A 12,732-nucleotide genomic window follows, 5' to 3' on the forward strand; every position below is an offset into this window, starting at 1 on the left:
CCAGACTGAAGTTATTCATGATCTGTTCTATGGGAATGGTTTGCCTAATAAATATCTGCTGTCCAGTAGGCTCATTCTACAAGCATTCGGGTAATATGCTGGCAGGATGGATTGTTACTAGATACAGTGGAGAAGTTGCTAGCAAACATAACTGAAAGTCTTCATCAAGCTCTTAAGTGTATTTTATATTAAGGAAAGACTTGGATAGAATTAATGCATATTCAAAGCAGCCACAGAGCCAGAGTACTGCGACTTCAAGCACTCTGTGCCTGTCCCATAAAGCCTGATGCTGCCACCACCCAAAATTAGCCATATGATTCAAATATTTTTTTTTACTGGAAGTAAAAGTGGACTTTAATTTGAGGAAATGACATGGTAATCTGGATTTATTTTCTGTTTTGGCACTAAATGACATACTTTCAACCTGCCAAATTTCCCCATATATAGAAGAATAATAATTCCTTTTGTCTGATCCCTTCCACACAGTTTAGACCATGAGGTCCCTAGGCTGCTTGAATACACAAAATTGAGCATAACTGGTAGTAATAGTGGTGTTTCCTGAAAGGATTGCTTCAAGTGTTGGTTTTGTGTGGCTGCTTTGTAAAACATATTTAGCATAGCGCGGTTTATCACACTGTGTATCTCCAAGCTATATTTTTCAGCCTTCTTACCAAGAAAAAAGACGTTAAGGCTAGCAATACTTGTGAATTCCTAAGTTGGATTATTCATTTTCAGAAGTATAGTTTACACTGCTCTCTAATAGTCTGGTCTGACTGTCAAGAAAATGAGGAGGCAGAGCAATAGCAAGAATCACGTCAGTCTAGTGGTCAATAACATTATCATCTGTTCAGCTGTCTTTCAAGCTTATTTCCTCCACTTTTATGCTCACCTTTCTACTTAAAATTCAAGACAGGTTGCATTTTTCCTAGCCCCACTGTGTTACTTTTTCTATAAATAGAGCAGCACAAAATAGCTGGAATAATTCCTCCTGCTGTGTCTCTGTTTCCTTCTCCTAATGAGAAATTTTAGTTAGAATTTAGGTTGGACAGAGCCTTGGGTGACATGGTTTAGTGTGAGGTGTCCCTGCCCATGGCAGGGGGGTTGGAACTTGATGATCTTAAGGTCCTTTCCAACCCTAACTATTCTATGACCTATTCTATGATTCTGGCATACTAAGAAAAACACAGAAAGAAATTCTACTGATGGAGCCAGCTGAAACTAGTAGATATTATTGTGAGTACAGAAATATCTTCTTTAGTAGAGTATCTCTTAATGTCCAAGAATTTACACATTGTTTAAGCCACTATTCCATTTTGTAGTTCAATTAAGCAAAGGTTTGTGCATCCTTACTCATATATGGGATATCAGACTAATGCACTGTTTTCAGCCTTTGCTGTAAAGCAATTGTGTAGGGCCAAGCAGTTTTAGAACGTAATAGCATGTTTTGTCACTTGAGCTAATCAGAACATATTCAGTCAGTATTGAAGTATTTGTTCATTGCCTCAAACATCATATCGATTACAAGACTGCACACCCAATGCAAAAGACTTTTAATACTTTGATCCATTCAGACTTGAATGGCCTTACTCCTTGTTTCCTTAGCCATGCCCTGCTGAATCTCATGCCACTCCTCTCTCTCCATCTCACAGTTCAATTTAGGACCTTTACATGCCTCAATTTTGATTTTTTTTTTTTCTCAGGGCCAAATATTTAAATTAAAAGGACCTCAGAGAACTTGAGCCTTTGTAAAAACTAACTTTATTACCGTTCATACTGGATACAGCTACAATAAGAGTATGAGAACTTTTTGATCTGCATTAGTCTTCTGGTTTGTAGCTGAGCATAATCATTAGGCCCCACACAAGTGGCAACTCTTCCTGTTCCATAGACATAAGAAAAAAACAAACAAACGCTGAAATACTTTGGCACTCTCAGGACAATGTTTCAGCTTCCATAAAAAGCTTTGTGCTATGCAGGCAATTTGAGAGCTATTGCTACAGCAGTATCAGCTCTGGCTTCAAGACATCACTGTGGCATAACGTGGCACTCATCTGAAAACAGTAGAGCAGGTAGGGGCATTGCTTTGGTTTTGTGTTGTTGTTATTGTTGCATACTTGCATAATTTGAGTCAAAGTCCTTTCTCCCCTGCCACCTCCAATGGCATCCTTCTATTTACGGTAAACTGTGAAGCTTCATGTAGGTACTGGCAGATTGTAAAATACGAATTAGTTTATTTTAGTTCCTACAAAATAGAGCAAGTCAAAAAACAAAAAAATAATAGAAAACATGGCATTGTTTGCCAGATGTGATATATGAAGTAAAAGCTGAAACAGAGGATTTCATTGTTCTTCAAGCTTCAGTGGTCTACTCTTGGTCTGTTTTTTTCAGTGGTTGCCTTCTTTTCAAGTATTTCTTTAAACTTTAAAGAATCTAGTCCTTGAAAAGCTATCCCACACTGCTTTGTGTGATAGAGTAGGTAGGTGAGAGAGAAAGATCAAGGGTGAGGGAGGAGGGGGAAGGTACATGTATGGTATAAAAGTTGTTTTGTGAGACTCCACTCCAAATAATGATAAAAAAAATACAGTTATTGAGAAACTGAAGCCAGATGTTAAAATATAGAGAAAAAATAACTCAAAAACCAACTTGGACTTTACAATCAAACCTAGAATACTGGTATTTGAAAAATTAAGGCAAGGCATGCTCTTTCTGAAACAGGCAGAACTCACAACAGCAGCAGCAAACAGCACCTTAATTTTCCTTAACATACCTCCTGAAATAGCAGTGCATTTACGTAAAACATAAATTTCCACTTTTGGGCTAGATGCATTTATAAATAGTGATGGTTCAAAAGCGGGGACATAAGACAAGAACTTTTAAGATTCCTCTTACCAAATGCTTTTGCAGTAGTACTGGACTATAGCCTGTCTGAAAAATGGCATTCAACAGGGAGCTCCAAGGTCAATTCTTAGCTACTGGCAAAGTGTCATAAACCCAAGAACATTTCCATATCACTAGGGATAGCATGGGAGGTTACATAAAAATTAATAAATCACTGTCCTAACTGGAAAAAAAAAAAAAATCCCTTCATATACAAATCCTACTTGTCCTTGGGCAAGAAACAGAACAATGGATAATTAAAAGGTTGTGGTTTTTTTTTTTCTTATGGAGGGTTTTAATAGAAATGTTTTGTCTAAACCAGCTGACTTTAGAGATATATGCATTTTAGAAAGCAGATTTTCTTAGGACTTTCAGGTTAACAGGTTAACATAGCAAGTGATTTCATTCACAGTGCCTGAAACAAATAAAATTGTGATCTATTATGAGCAAAGTAGATGGATAAGCTGGAGGCTAAGACAGAGCACAGCAAGTTAAGTTTTTCTTCCGACTGCTTGTTATTTATTTATATATTTATACGGGGTATGCTCTGTACTACACAACAGTGAAATAGCTGAAGGAAACTACCATAAAAATCACAAATGTTCAAATAGAATATAGCAAATTATTTAAAGAATCAACATTATTTTTTCAAGTATCAAGAGACCAGTCTGCCAAGGTCAGTTCTCTGGATCCAGAAAGGACTGTATGTGTCTTGGTGAAAAGCACTAATATTCCGTAACCATTCAAGTATTCCCCACTGAATCTGTAATATAACATCATGATATGTCATTGTGTAATGAGATGAAAGGTTAAAAATTACATCTTCAAAATAATCAGATTAAAATTTATCTGTGTTTAGGGCTGCAAAAAAAATCAGTCGGAAATAGCTTCTTTTGCTTCATGAAGCTAAGATGGTATAAAGTTATATAGGGATTCAGAAGAAGGGTCAAGACCCAAGATAATTTTTCTGTTGATTCAAATTCCTTATTTATCCTCCTGAACACAGCAGCAAGGTTTTGCAATGCCTCATCACAGATAAGAAGACATCTGACCTCAGACTAAGCTTTTAACTAGAGCTTGTTGGAAATTTTCCAACACATAGACTTTTCACCTGAAAATTGAACTACATGAAAACGAGAGGTTCTTAGAAGTGAATATTTCCCCACGTACACACACACTCCCTCCCAAAAAAGACTTTCTAGCATTAACAAAACATAAAGTAAGAAAAGCCTGCAGGACCCAAGCTAACTGCATGCGGAAAACATGTTTGAGATTTGGAAAATTTAATCAGACCAGCAACTTCAACTTCCACCTTGAAAGTTTTTGCTGATCTAGATGTGGAGACAGTCTTTCTGTATACACACAAACACCCTTGAGTCAGAGGCTTTTCCATGTTATATAAAACGTTGTAACTGCATTGGGCCAGAAAAAGAGACAAAGAGAACAACTTCAGTCTAATGATTAGGGATGCTGGAAAACCACATAAAAAGCTTTCTACCAAAGAATGCATATTATTTACCTAAAATGAAATGGTTCCAACAGGAAACAGTGAAAGTGTGAAAATGTCTCATGTTGGAATAACCAATATCCCAGTCATCCAGGAATTTACATCCTTGGTGTGAATGAAGTCCAATAAATTTAAGGACTCCTGACTTAACGTTCCCAGGTGAAATTTTTCTCATGTGCCACCCAAAAGCTCTACCACCACCTCAGATATTTAGGGTGTGCAATTATATTTTTCTAGTTTTTCACTCTGATTGGGCTTTATCACATTCCAAACGTTTTCAGAATTACATATATGATTAAACCTTACAAAAAAAAGAAAAGAAGGTGCAGAATGGAAAATTGAGTTTTACTCACGATAATCATGTCAAAACCAATGCTGCATTGACCAAATTCTACCCTTACTTAAGTCTGACTTTCTGATATCTAACCAGGCAAGAGTGAGACATTAATTTGACTTCAGCTTTGTTTGACTATTTCTATTATCACACCAATTTCCTCCTGCTAACTTTTGTGTTTGATCAGTGCCCTCTGAAATTCCATGAGGAAATTTGCTTGTGTAAGTAGAATCAACTTTATTTTTCATTAAAAATTCCAGCCATTTATTTTCTGTCCTACAAGAATCGCTTTTTGATGTGCTTAACAAAGAAAAAACTGTTCCTCTGTTGAAAAAAATAATTATCAAAAAGTGAAAGACACTCTTCAGTCAAAAATAAATGCTGCTCAGTTTCGAATTCTTTCTAAAGTACATCTCACTTGAACTTCTACTATTTAAAAATTAGTCAGCTGATCTTTCAGCTATGTCCTTATTACCTTATTGACTTGAACAGCATTCTGCAGATAAAACTAAGAATCAGATTTGGCCTGAGGCCTATGGATCAAGACAAGTCATTCTTTTCAATTAAATATTAGTATTTTATTTATTCCTTTAAGCTATTTCAAAAGCTAAACATCCAAGAGACTTGAATGTTAGGTATCTAATTCTGTTGATAAACAAAAGTCTTTAAATTACAGCAGTCAGCTGTGTGAGAGATTCAATTGCAGTGGACCATCTGCCAGCTGGGAAATCCCACTCCTGTTTGCAGCAGCACTGCAAATTCTATTGGTGTTCATGAGGTAAGATTGTTTTAGTGAACAGACTGAAAACTTAGTGCAACACTTCAGAATGACTTAAATTAACAAAACAAGCAGTCCAAGGCATTTTTATATTTTTCTCTAAGAATCTCAGACCATTATCTATGAATTAATTGTCATTTCAAGTCTATCTGTGAAGCTGTTACCTCTATTGTGCCTCACAAATGGTGGAGGTGACAGACAAGTTAATATGAAGTACTTTGCAGAATTAATATTTATTTATGAAAAATGAAACCTTTCCAGCCTAAAACATCATTTTCTTGTCCTGTGAAATCCTTCCTGCGATCCCATCAAAGTGTGGACTTCACAGGCTCAAAATTTCTAATTAGCTCATGAGTTACAGTTTTGACATGAATGTACAGTGTCTCTCATTCTTTGAAGGCGAAAGCCACAGAGTCATATTTAACAAGCACTCTTTCACGTGGTCACCCAGGCTTAATGGGAATTGGATTTCTGTTACATCTTAAAAAGTTACCACTTCAAGTACACGAATATTGATCATGAAACAATAGTTCTAATTATAAACTAACAATTACCAAAACTCTCTTTATAGAAAGCCTATTAACACTCCAAATAAACTAACATGAAGAAGCCCAAACAATTGACATCCTGTATAATTTGGCAGATTGAGGAGTGTTTATTTCTATGGTAAAATATGATTGCTTGAGATAAGATGACCTGAATTAAAAAAGCTAATAAATCTTGCTTGGGTTTACAAATGTAGCAAATATGTTTTTTATACTAATATGAAAAAAATAAATGCGCCTGAGTGGCAATATTGTTCTCAGTTCTCAGTGCCATCACAAATTAAATTATAACATTTGCTATTATACATTACATTTGTACATTTCATATACATTACATTTAATTATGTTATACTTTAAAAGATAATTATTTCAATTTTCTTTCCCTGGGCCACATACAAAATATAGTCTTACTAGGGGAATATGGAAGAGCATTAATTCAAAGATTAATTTTAGGATAGTGAACAATACTTTACAGATGGATAAGCAATGCCTCATGATGATAGTGACCTTTTGTAGAAGGCTTACTCTGCTTTTTTAAAAATCATTTTACATTATATTCCCATAGACAAAATACCAGTTTTTTTACATTACATTTTGAAAGGACTTTTACTCTTTATGTACCTTTTATATGCCCTTAGTTGATTTTTTTTAAGTCATTACAATACCAATTTGGACATATTTCAAATCAGACACCATTGTATAGTGTCACATTTCTTTTTGTACTTTAAAATTATGACTTGATTAACATCATTATACTAAAGCTTGTTCTATTGTTTAGCTAATGTATTTAACACAGAGGTAGATCAGGAACAATGGGTAACATATGTACGACAGCTGTATTTTGCATCCCATGGATAAGATTTGCATAAGTGTGGGAGTTACGTAAGTCATGCAGCAGAACTAAACTAAATAAATGTAATCTTAAAATACAGAGCTATGTATAAACTATTAATATTGGAAATGGAATTTTGACATTTATTATTTAAAAGCTTCAGTTTGAAATATTCTTGAATTCCTTCCCTACTGTACACAAATGGAACACAACTGTGCGACTTTACTGCAAAGTTTCTTCAAGATAGAAGGGTACCTGCTTGAAGATTTTTTTACCACAGTAATCCCAAGTTACTGAAAGCTCTTCTAAAGATGTAATACAGATTTGAGGAGGCAATTTAAAACCTCCTGACCTGTTAATGACTCTTTGCAAGAAAAACATTTTCAGTGAGTGACAGAATGACAATAATGATAGCCTATTTTAATTAATATTGAGATTTGCCTCTTTTTAATTTTTTTCAGAAGAATTTCACAGGAAGAAAAGATCAGACAAACTCCTACAATTTTTACTGCTGTGTTCCACCAACATGCTGCAGAGTTAGTACCATACCACTGCCAAATAAAATAGCACTTCAGTAAAATGTTGCTGGGCTGTGTGTGCTTGTTGAGCCCATGTCAGGTAATATTTCTCAAATTTGGGGAATTAGGATGGCTCAACAGAATTTGTGACACAATGTAAAACTACTGCATCTATCTATTCTGCCTGGCAGTAGAGAAACATTTGTCTCTTTTATGAAATGAGTGTGCCCAAATATTTTATAAGGTGTGGAATGCAAAGACCCGTCAGAACTGATACAACTTTTACACTAATGGTACTAAATTAATGCAATCAAATTTTACAGCAACTGAGCAAATTCTTAGTCAACGTGTGAAATAGATACACTAACTCAGCATAGTTAGTTTATCCTTTGACACCACACAAACACACACAGCTCTGAGAACTTTGCGTACAGCACAGCTAAATGAAAACAGTGATGTCTCTTTAAAACCAAGTTTTGTGCCCACTGTCCAGACAGTGTCATCTCTAACCTAAGTACACATTTCAACTAGAACAAAATCTCCACTAAAATCACAAAAACAAAGGAGAAAACATTTAACAGACCTTTAAAATTGCTAGAGAAAAACAGGATTATGATACCTCAAAATATTTCCTAACTTAGAAATATTGATGCATATTATTTTTTCCTAGGATTCTTGTTTGCCTTTAATTAAGCTTACCTGAATGATGAAATACTAGAGGAAACGTGAAATTACTCATCATGGCACTCTCCTATAGCTTTTGTTTAAGTCAAGTATTTATCAAACTAGAGTTTAAACTGGGTACAGAGAGAGGAGGGAAGGGTTTGGTTTTTTTCAAGAAATCATAAGTTTAATTAACTTTAAATATGCCAAACCAGAAACATCGCCTTAGATTCACTGGTGCCTCCTACTGTGATTTGTCTTTTGATGCATAAAATTGATGTTTCTTTGTTTCTAGCAATTTCTCAATGCATCTTCTTTAAAAAAATAACTTTCTCCTCTAATAAGATTATTTTTTTGTTTGTTTTTTTTTTAGTACTGTAAAATTATATATTTTTGGACAAAGTTGACAGTTTACTGAGACTTTTGTGCTTCTACAGGGTAATGGTGTTAAAATGTTGGCAGCAGGGGTGCTCCAGGGTGGTTCCTGTGAGAAGAGGCTGGGGCTGCCCCAAACTACAGCGTGTTCCAGCCAGATCCATCCGACCAACCACAGAACACAGCTGAGCCCCTCAGACAAGCCGGTGGCACAAGGGGAAGTGTGTTTAAGAAAGCATAAACACCTCATAGCAGCTGTGAGGGTGGCGAATGAGAGAAAAACTTGACAGAAACAGCCCTGCAGTCGCCAGGGTGAAAGAAAAAGGTTGGTAATGAGGTGTCCTAATCACCACAGCAGAGACACGCTTGCAGCCTGTGGAGAGACCGACCACCTGGAGCAGGTGTCTACACTGCAGCCCGTGGAGGACCCCATACCGGAGCAGGTGGGTATTTCCACTTCAGCCTCTGGAGAAGATCACTGTCCCGGTTTCAGCTAGGATGAAACTAATTTTCCTTCTGATAGATGGTACAGTGCTGTGTTTTGGGTTTTATTCCAGCTTTTATTTTGGCATTATTCCAGCTTCTGAAAACAATGTTGTTAACACACCCGTGTTTTAGTTGTTACTAAGTAGCCTTTACATTAAGTCAAGGACTTCTCAGCTTCTTATACTGCCCTGCCAGCAGCTACGCTGTGAGGCACAAGAGGCTGGAAGAGGACACAGCTGGGACAGGCGATCTCAACTGACCAAAGTGATTTCCCATACCATATGAAATCATGCTCAGTATTGACATCATGCTTAGTATATGAACTGTGATGAAAGCTGGCTGGGGACCACAGCTCGGGAACCAGCTGGACATCAGTTAGCATGTGGTGAGCAACTGCAGTGTGCATCACTTGTTTTACATGTTCTCTTATCATTATTATTATTGTTTTCCTTTTAAGTCCTATTAAACTGTCTGTATCTCAACCCACAGATTTCACTTTTTCCCTCCAATTCTCTTCCACATCCCACTGGGTGGGGAGTGAGCAAGCAGCTATGTGGTGTTTAGCTGCCTGCTGGGTTAAACCTCAGCCACACAGAAGCAAGCTTACCCAGAAGGACTGCAGACCATAAGAAGCACCTATGCTTGAGCAGGGGTGAAGTGTGAGCAGGAAAGAGCAGCAGAGAGAAACTGTTAGGGACTATCCATAACCCTCCTGCCCCGTACATTCCCTATCCCACCTGTGCAATGTGAGAGAGTGAAGCAGAGGAGTGGGAATGGAGAGAAGTTAAACTTGGGAAAAGCAGGTTGGGAGATGTTTCAACTTTTCTATTTTCACCATCCAAATCTATTTCATTTGGCAATAAATTAATTTAATTTTCCCTATATCTACTCTCTTTTGGCCTTGACAGCACTTCCTAAGTTATCTCCATTATCTTGACCCATGAGCTTTTTTGATTTATTTTCTCTATGCAACCTGTTGGGGAAGGGGACTGAGAGTGGCTGTGTGTGTGTCTGGCAGCTAGCCAAGGTCAACCCACCGCAGCACTTAAGTTACAGAGGTCATTTTCAAAACATTTAATTTTTATCTATCTCAAGAATAATACACCCACAGTGAAAGGGGTGAAGTGAAGCACTTAGAGGTAGCAAGTAACATGGTGCAACAGGTTAGCTGAGTAAGTTCGAAGGTAGTTCTCACCATTTCTTTTGTCATAGGTATAATCACTGAACACAGCTTTTAATTAGAGTACTGCATGCTAGCTGTGTCACGTGACCATTTCTTTTATCTGCAATGTCAGCTGGTTATTGCTTACCGGTTAAGCTGGTATATAGATTTGATGAACATGCTCATGAAGTTTTACGATATTCTTCTGGCACAAAAGTTTAAACTGGAATTCCAACACGCCCTATCAGAATCTGTTCAGCAGAACTCAGAAAAAGAACTGGTAAAAAGTTTTGACATGGGAGAATCTAGATTTTGTTCCTAAACTTGTTCTGAGGTATTTTAGAAGAATTTTTACCAACATAAACACAGGAAATGAAGAGATAGGCCCCTTTCATTTAGGAAAAATAGATAACTAGCTGTAACAGGTTAAACTAAGGTTAGTCAAGAAGAATCTCAGTCAGCACTGGGAATTTCATCCTAGATTTGTTTCTTAGATTTTGTGGATTTGTGTGCTAATGTTACATCTTTATTTTGAACAGCATGACCATTATTTTCTATACACAATTTTGTTCATAGTTTGACTTTGTGAAAAATGTATAAAATATCTGTCCTGTGTAATTTGAAATCTTTCTCAAGAATGCCTTGGAAGATGATAATCAGAATGTCAGCCCAATGGAAAAAATGCTGATTACCCGCCCTTGTAGCTTAATAGCATAAGAGATGATATTCAAGGTATTGCTTCAAAAATTCATATCACTGGTGGTGCACATGCCACCTAAACAAGGGTCAAATGGAAAACAGGCTTAACAAATACACTTCTGTCTTCATAAACCCATGCATACTTAAGCAGTTGCGTCAACTTTAATGTTGGTATTCAGCTGTATTTTTCTTTCTTTGTATCACTACCGAAAAGTCCATTACATATATAAATATATAAATCCTCCTTCTCAGAATATTTCAACTGGAATGAACCTGCAATGATCATATAGTCCAAATATGTGTTTTTGATATAAGCTTTCAGAAGAATTGCTGCTTCTTATTCCCAGGTTCCACTTTGTATGCCTGACTCATACTCGGGAATGTTAAACTCTAAGCCTCAAATAAAGGGTTAAGATATATCTATTATTTGCATTTGTGGAAAAGTGGCAAATATTTTAGTATTGTCACTTTTTATCATCAAAGTAAAGTTTGAAATAAATTGATTAGTATTTGTCACACTGTGTTCCCCCTCCATCATATACCCCCAAAAGCATGAAACTTGAAACAGATGTCTTGATTCTTTATTTTGAATCAGAACTTCTCACTTCCATCGACCATGTCAGCTTAGAAAGTTTCAACACAGGTTTTGCGTGGGCAGCTCTTGCATTTAGATATGTAACCAGAATTCATGAAGCCAGCATTCTCATTTACTTAACAAAAGACACAGCCAAGAATCCATCAATACTGTATGTATGACAGCCAGCTTTGAGCCATCCCTTGCTTAGATATTTGCTTCAACATTTCCTAATAAAAATCTTTCCTATGGAAACTACATGACATTTTAGAAGCTGATGCTCAAAATCTTTTGCCAGGCCAACAAAACATTATGCCACAAGCATTATCTCAATCCCTGTCAAAAGTTTGTCATATCTCAATTCCATCATCCTTCCTCCCACCTGCAAAAAAATTGTTTATACTCAGGAGATTTTATTAGTATATAGCAATGCTAGGGCAGCAGCTGAGATCCAGTTCAACCATTTGGCTTAAACCATCTCCTGAATGGACCAAACTCAAAAAAACCCAACCAACCACCCCCCCCCCCCCCCCCCCAAAAAAAAAAAAACAACAAGCCAAACCAAACAAAACCCAACCTCCAAAATAAACAAACAAATAAACAAAAAAAAAACCACAAATTAAAAAAAAAAAACAAAAAAGCATGCAAACAAACATGCTTTATTTTGACTCCTAAAGATCTTTAGGAAAAGAAGGTATAGTAGGTTTTCATAGACTTCTGGCCAGGAAGATAACAGCTGACTGGAGAGCCCTGACCTTGTGACAACTTCATGAAGTCCATGCTCCATCCCTGGCGGTGTTCAAGGCCTGGTTGGACAGAGGCTTGGGTGACATGGTGCAGTGTGACGTGTCTCTGGCCTATGGCAGGGGGTCTGGAGCTAGATGATCTTAAGGTCCTTTCCAACCCTAACTGTTCTATGATTCTATGATTCTAAAAAAGAACAACAGAAAACATAAAACAAAAACCAAGCAAACCCCCCAAAACAAACAAACTAAAAAAACCCCAACACAACGAACCTGAAACAAAACCCCTCCAAACAAAATAAGCATGACAACAGTTGCATCTCTGTTCTTTTCTGGGAAGAATCACTGTTCTGATTAAGAATATGGGAGTTTTTTCACAGTCATAAGAGGTGTAAGTATATTAGTAACACCTTTAACCCAAGTGCGTAACACAACTTTGTGACTGAACAGATAAAGAAGGTTGTCTTTTCTCATTTGAAATTAATAGTGTTTCATCAGCTTATCCCTTCATTTTCAATCAAAAACAGTAGTACATTCAGGTGGCAGAAACAGTGAAAAAGCAAGAGGTCTCGGAAATTTATATCTGCTCCCTTGTACTAGCACTGCCATAATTCCTGGAGTTGTTGCTTCGAGGCATTA

Source organism: Pezoporus wallicus, unplaced genomic scaffold, assembly GCF_028554395.1.
Source record: "Pezoporus wallicus isolate ANWC-B61680 ecotype Strahan unplaced genomic scaffold, APGP_CSIRO_Pwel_v1 contig_227, whole genome shotgun sequence".
NCBI classification, from domain to species: domain Eukaryota; kingdom Metazoa; phylum Chordata; class Aves; order Psittaciformes; family Psittacidae; genus Pezoporus; species Pezoporus wallicus.